Source organism: Tenrec ecaudatus, chromosome 13, assembly GCF_050624435.1.
Source record: "Tenrec ecaudatus isolate mTenEca1 chromosome 13, mTenEca1.hap1, whole genome shotgun sequence".
Taxonomy (NCBI): domain Eukaryota; kingdom Metazoa; phylum Chordata; class Mammalia; order Afrosoricida; family Tenrecidae; genus Tenrec; species Tenrec ecaudatus.
This window is the reverse complement of record NC_134542.1, coordinates 79,416,002-79,423,463: the sequence shown is the minus strand read 5'-3', so window position 1 is coordinate 79,423,463 and position 7,462 is coordinate 79,416,002.

Here is a 7,462-nt window from a genome sequence, read left to right as displayed (position 1 = left end):
TAATGACTGTTTGTCCTTCAACCAGACCTGGTGATAAAGAAGTTAAATTAATTCAGGCTATGCTGCCTACTATTGTGAATATTGTATCTATCTATCTATCTATCTATCTATCTATCTATAGAGAATTCTTAACAGATGGTAGTAAAATAACTTGAAAAATAGAAACCTCTTCCAATTTGCATAAAGAAATTAGATAGGCAAAGAGTTAAGGGTTAAATTATGTTTCCCAATATTTTTAACTCCTATGTAACCACTGTCAACCCCAAACCAAACTTAGAGTCACATCGAGTCATTTTCGATCTATGGTGATTCTGTAGGACAAGGTAGGTTTCTAAAATTATAACTCTATGAGAGCCTCATCTTTCTGCTTCAAGTTGCTGACTTTGGGGTGAGCAGCCCAACATATTGCCCTCTATGCTGCCAGGCTTCCCAGTATGTCATTATTGTCAGGTGCCTTCGAGTCGGGTCTGCCCAGAGAGACCCTATGCACAGTACAACTCAACACTGCACGGTCCTGCACCCTCCTCATGTCTCACTAGACAACTACCACTCACCGCCACGGAGTCCGTGCTGGTGCACGGCAACCCCCTGTGTGTTCCGGAGACTGTAACTGCGTCTGGGAGTAGAAAGCCCAGTCTGTCTCCCATGGAGATGCTAGTGGTTTTGAACTGCTCACCATGCTGATCGCACCCCAAGTTGTAATCACTACAGCACCAAGCTCTACCATAGAAATTAATAATATTGTGAAACACAATTGAATCCATGGCTCCGTACCTATATGACTCTGTATTAGACAGGTATCTCGAGAGAGATAAAACCAGATTGCTGATAATTATATATATATATATATATTTATAAAGACAGTTAGATATATAACACAAGAAATGAATTGTTAAATTATAAAGCAGTACAAATGGCTCAGTGCAACTCACTCCCATGAGAGAGTTGTGAGACACTAGCAGTCCTTCAAGTCTTGAAGGTTGCCAGGTATCCTCTGCCAGGTATCCTTGAGGGCTGCCAGGTAGAGAGAATTAGGCGATCCCAGCACAGGCAGCAAACAGCAAGGCAGGTCACCAACTGTCAGCCAGGTCACTAACAGTCAGTCCCCAGCTCAAGAGATGTAAATTCCAACAGTGTGGTCTTAAAGGGATCTCAACTTACAGCAACACAGTCCACAGACTAGCAGTCCCACAGGTAGTGTAGCCTGAACATTGAGGCACAGAGCAAGCAAGGCAGCACACACTGGTCCGATGATCAAAGAGCGAGAGACAAGAAAGGTGAGGCTCACAGAGCCTTTTACCTCGTTGCCCTTCAATTAATCCCACTTGTGTTTATCGGCCAGGCTGGCACAATAAACTAACTATCTCAGACACATTTAGGTAAATTAGAAAAAGGTGTCTCTTTCTCAAGCTACTTTACCACTAACTGGTAAAGTCTGACCTATCACGATTGTAGAAACCCTGATGGTATAATGGATTATGTGTTGGGCTGTTAACCCAAAGGTCAGCAGTTCAGAAACACTAGTTGTCCCCATGAGAGAGCAATAAGGCTTTCCGCTCCTGTAGAGATATAGTCTCAGAAACCCACAGGGACAGTCAAATCCTATGCTATAGGGTGTGGTAGTTACAGAATCTGAGGTCAATTTGAGAGGGGTGGAGTCTAGCCTGTCAATCAAGATATAACCAATGAGGCCTTTGTATGGGCATGGCCTTCTCCTGAGAATTCTGGGAACTCCTATTTTTCCTCCTTGGAGGCGGGAGACACTTCTCTCTCTCAGCTCACTCCCTGGGAGACGCTTTACTGGCAAAACACATGGCGCTACTCCCTGGGAGCTAGAGAAGACACATGGACCTACCCTGATACCACCAGACCTCTGGAGCTGGAGAAGTCACACATAGAAACCCCTTACAGCACTGAGATGCTTACAATGCCACTGGATCCACAAGACGTCCAACCCACTGGCCTGTGATCCTCCTGCATTTGGTATCATTGCATGTATTTTGTGAGTCAGAAAAGGACTTTATAGATTGGTATCAGACATATGGGCTATTATTGGACTTATGGACTTGATCTGGACTGGGCTGGGATGTTTTCTCAATCTTTCATTGCTTTTCTATATAAACCTCTTTCTTATATACATATGAGTGTCTATGAATTTGTTTCTCTAGTCTACCCAGACTAACACATAGGGTCACTATGAGTTAGAGTCCACTCAATGGCAATGAGTGTTTGAGTTTTGGAGACTGGTTTTAGGAGCCCTGATGGTGTAGTGGGTAGTGTGTTGGGTTCCTAACTACAAGGTTGGCAGTTTGAGACCCCCACCCACTCTTTAGAAGAAAGGTGTTCAAGGGCAAGAAACTGAAAGAGGGATTTCTCTCTGTCTTCATGGCACTTTTCAAGCCCCTCAAGGGACTGACAGGCTGAGCTGCACACTGCCCTCCAGCCTGGATGTTGACAGCTATGATGTTCTCTGCAGATTTAAAGCAGGAAACCTGGATCACGGGAAGCAGAGTTACAGATGCAACCAAGAGACTGAGACTAACCCCCTAGTGTGCACATACCCATGCGCCTCTTTGCCTTTGGAGAGTTGGAGAGCTCGCCTTAGCAATAGCTGGGAGATGCTTGGGGGAAGCCAGGCTCCTGCTCTCTTTTTCATTCCCCAGCTATTTAGTCCCTACTGTGTGCCAGAAGAGGAAGATGAGACTTTCTACCCCTGTAAAGACATACAGCTTCAAAATCCAAAGGGGCAGTTCTACTCTGACCTATAGGATGGCTATCAAGTTTGAATCAGCTTGATGGCAGTGAAGTTTTTTGGTCTTTGGTTTTTGTTTTTGAGCATGCAAGGAACGTGTGTAAATAGGAGGGTGCTTCGAAAAGTTCATGGGAACATTCCATTATTCGTTGATGACATTTTCCCATGAATTTTTGGAAGGCTACATGTAGATTACGTGCATCAGAATCAGATAAGAACAGTAAAGTGGGGGAACATAAGACGTGTCGAGGTGGTTGACTCTTGTGTGTAGTGTGGCCAAGGAATGCTTCTCTCAAGAGGTGCCACTTACCTTAAGTGAGTCTAAAAGAAGAGTTTGCTATGAGACACTCGACATCTCAGGGGCTGGGAACAAGCGCAGGGGCCTTAAGGTGGGAGCATGTCAGGCTGTTCTGTGTTCTAGGGAACACAGAAAACTGGAGGGATTGGAGCCAAGTAGGAAGGGAGAGTAGCTACCTGTGAGAGCAGTGAAGTAACAGGGAAGCAGAGCCTTGCAGGTTCTGCGAAGCATTTCAGCTGCCCTCAGGATGACATTGGAGCTATGATGGGGTAGGTATTATGTCAACTAAGTACTATTAAGTAAGGGTAGAGGCGGAGCCCACACTATCAACTGGGTCATAGTCTGATGACCCCTCCTTGGTGTCCTCAATCTCTTTGTATAAGAGAAAGAGCAGAGTCAAATCCTCTTTAGCCCTATGCCTTCTGCCAGAGCTGGATCTTGCGTCTGGCTCCTTGATGCAACCCAAGGATCATGGAGTACTGAACCCAGCAGACTGCCGAGGGTGGATTCATTCTGCTGACTTCAGACCGCTGCATCCACCAGCCTGTGCCTCCCATAGTCTCTGCTTTGCCATCCTGTTTCCTGTTCATCAACTTCCATGAATCAGGAGAAGTGTGACTTGAACCGGACTGGACTCACTTATTTCTACAATTGTGCCAGCCATGTCTTGATCCAAATTGCTTTCTATCTACAAACATATACAAGCATCACTGCTTCTCCAGAAAACCCAACCTAACCCAGGAGCCAGAGCTGGTTTGCTACCTCATTTTTTAAATCATTTAATTGGGGGCGCTTACAGCTCTTATCACAGTCTATCCATCCATTGTGTCAAGCACATGTGTACATATGCTGCCATCATCATTTTCTTTTTTTAAAAACATTTTATTAGAGGCTCATACAACTCTTATCACAAACCATACATACATCAATTGTGTTAAGCACGTCTGTACATTCATTGCCCTCATCATTCTCAAAGCATTTGCTCTCCACTTAAGCCCTTGGCATCAGGTCCTCTTTTTTTCCCCCTCACTCCCAGCACCCCCCTCCCTCATGAGCCCTTGATAATTTATAAATTATTATTTTGTCCTATTTTGCCCTGTCTGACATCTCCCTTTATCCACTTTTTTGTTGTCCATCCCCCAGAGAGGAGGTCACATGTAGATCCTTGTAATCAGTTCCCTCTTTGGAACCCACTCTCCCTCTACCCTCCCAGTATCACCACTCACACCCCTGGTCCTGAAGGTATCATCCTCCCTGGATTCCCTGTGCCTTCAGCTCCTATTTGCACCAGTGTACATCCTCTGGTCTAGCCACATTTGCAAGGTAGAATTCAGATAATGATAGGGGAAGTGAGGGTAGGGGGGAGGAAGCATTTAGGAACTGGAGGAAAGCTGTATTCATCATTGGTGCTACATCACACCCTGACTGACTCATCTCCCCTAGACCCCTCTGCAAGGGGATCTCCAATGGTCGACAAATGGGCTTTGGGTCTACACTTTCCCCTTCATTCACTATGGTAAGATTTTTTTGTTCTGATGATGCCTTATACCTGATCCCTTTGACCCTCGTGATCGCACAAGCTGGTGTGTTTCTTCCATGTGGGCTTTGTTGCTTCTGAGCTAGATGGCCGCTTGTTTATCTTCAAGCCTTTAAGATCCCAGACACTATACCTTTTGATAGCCGGCACCATCAGCTTCTTTCGCCACATTTGCTTATTCACCTGCTTTGTCTTCAGCGGTTGTGTCGGAAGGGTGAGCATCATAGAATGCCAATTTAATAGAAGAAAGTATTCTTGCATTGAGGGAATACTTGAGTGGAGGCCCAATGTCCTTCTGCCACCTTAATACTAAACCTATAAATATAGACACATAGGTCTATTTCCCATTTTCAAAGCATTTTCTTTCTACCTGAGCTCTTTATATCAACTCCTCTTTTACCTTCCCACCCCCACCCTCCCTCCCTCATGAACTCTTGATAATTTATAAATTACTATTTTTTTCATGTCTTACACTGGCCCGGGTTTGCTGCCTTTTAACACACATATGGTGGAGGTAGGTAGCAATGGCTCCTGATGATTTACGGAACCTGCTTACAGGCCCACAGTTATCCAGTACGGATGGAGGAGCTGGAATTTGAATGCAAGCAGAATGAGCCATTTTATCACTGAGCATTACTGCCTTTTCCTTGCCAAGAGAAGCTCTCGTGAAGCAAAGAACTCCTCCAAGCCGAATGCTCCACGGGACACTGCCCTCCACTGCCTGCCAAGCCCTTGCCGACCTCCCAGGGATTACTCCATGCCGCAATCATCTCTCGTCTCCTTGGACTGCCTACCTGTCGGTCTTCTCTATGGGATGCAAATGCCTCTGGGTGAAAGATCTTACCTCAATTTATGGGGGACCCTTCTGGGACGCCAAGATCCAGTCCCATTAAAGCCTGCACATTTATTTAATTAAAAAAAACAAGTCCAAAATGCTGGGGCTTGTGAAATTGCCTGCCTGGTAATGCATATCTATAAATCCCACTTCCTACTGCTTCCAGCTGACTGTAAATACCCTGAAAAATTCAGCTTCATTGGCAATGTTTTGACCATTCTGCTTCTGGCTCTGCGGGTAGAAATGAATAAAAATGAAATGTGGTGGGAGAAAAATGGGATTACATTTATTTAAAGCTTACCAGGGCTGAGCTCCGGGAGGGTGGCTAAGGATTTCTGGTTTCTTTCTGTCATGCCTGCTTTGGTGTTTTAATTCAAAAGCCGAAGCCCTCTGGGTCTGAGCAGCCACCCACCCACTTTCCTTCTGATGACTTGCCTTCATCTTGAAGTTGGTGGGGACAAATGGGTCATCATCATGTCCAGAAGCAAGAGATGGTAGAAGAGCCTCAGGTTTGCTGTCTAACTAGGGTAGTTATCTATTCCCAACTGAACACAAGGGTCAGCCCTGCGAGGAACTACCCATGAAGTATCCGTGAACGGAAAGGAGTAGAACATTTAGGGTGGGTGATGTTCTAGGTCATCTGGGTCATTGGTGAGATATGTCATAAGAATTTGAGATCAGGGTCATGGGCCCATCTGGAGTCTCCAAAAAGATCAGCTACAGTTTAAGGACTGGTCCATTTCAAAAGCACAGATAACTCTTCTTCCTGGCCATTGCTGCTATGACCAGAGAGTAATGATTACGCTAAACCAAACAGCCCAAGAAGGCTGAGATCCCCAGGCCTTGTGAGCTTGTCTACAATCTCTGAAGGCTCCATTCAATGCAGTCAAGTTATGAGTTAAGCAGCCTACCAGGAGCAGTGGTGAACACGACATGGGGCCAGTGGGATGAGCTTGTCCAGTGGGCAATTCCAGGAGACACGGGTGTCTTATTCTGGGGCAGGAAGTATCTGTCTACCTTCTGCACAGGGTCGTTCTTTCTAGTCACAACTAAACCTCCTACCTCACCTCCTAGCCCAACACAACCAAACACCTCCTGGCCCAACACACACAGCCATCTTTTAGGCCTCTTTTCAGCACTGCTCTGCAATGCATTAAGGCATTTTGCTTTAAAATCTCCCTGCCCATTGATGAGCATTTATTCTAGTTGCTTAGCAATGGTATTCAGTCTTTATCTTTATGTCCATTTATTGTAATGATTTCTGGATGCCTGTGTGTGAGTGCAGGCGCAGGCACATGAACACACACACACACACCACAGATAGAATGAAGCCAAATGTGAACATCTTTTCAGAGTGGAACAGCTGGACCATCTTAAAAGTTAGAATTGTTCAGTTATTGTGTTTTGTCTTGCATTGAATTCTATGCAAATAGGATTGTTTTGTATGTTTTAGGAAAGTTACTGTGGGAGGAAGGATCCCAGATGATGCACCGGTTAATTGCTAGATTATGAATGGAAAGGTTGGTGACTGAAATCCACCTAGAGGCCCTTACTACATAAGCTAGATGTCTTGGTGAGGAAGGAAATTACTTTCCACATTTTGTAAAGTTATGCAGAATGCCACCCTAGGGCAAAAGTGGTTGCATTTAACTCCTGCTAATGATGCCTATTGAAACCCAGCCCCACCCCCGGCGGCTGGCTTAGAGGGAGCATGTGTGCCATGCCGCAGGAGGGCACTTGTTCGGCCCACTGTAGCCTTTGGCTCCCCTTGGCTCTGGTACTTAATTGCCTCCCAACTGGGTAGGTCTCAACCTGTTTGTTGAACCTCCTTGGCAGGTATATAACCAGATGTCCTCAGGCCTCACCGACCTGTGGGGGCCAATTAGACCACATTTTCACTCAATTTTTGCTGGCTGATTGCTCCACCTGCATAATCCTGGCCCTCCGTGTCTCCATTTTCTTTCTTTGCAAGGAAGTATGATCAAGTACGCACAGAAATGGTTTGCAGCACTTGGATATTCAAACATAGCTGTCATTTGA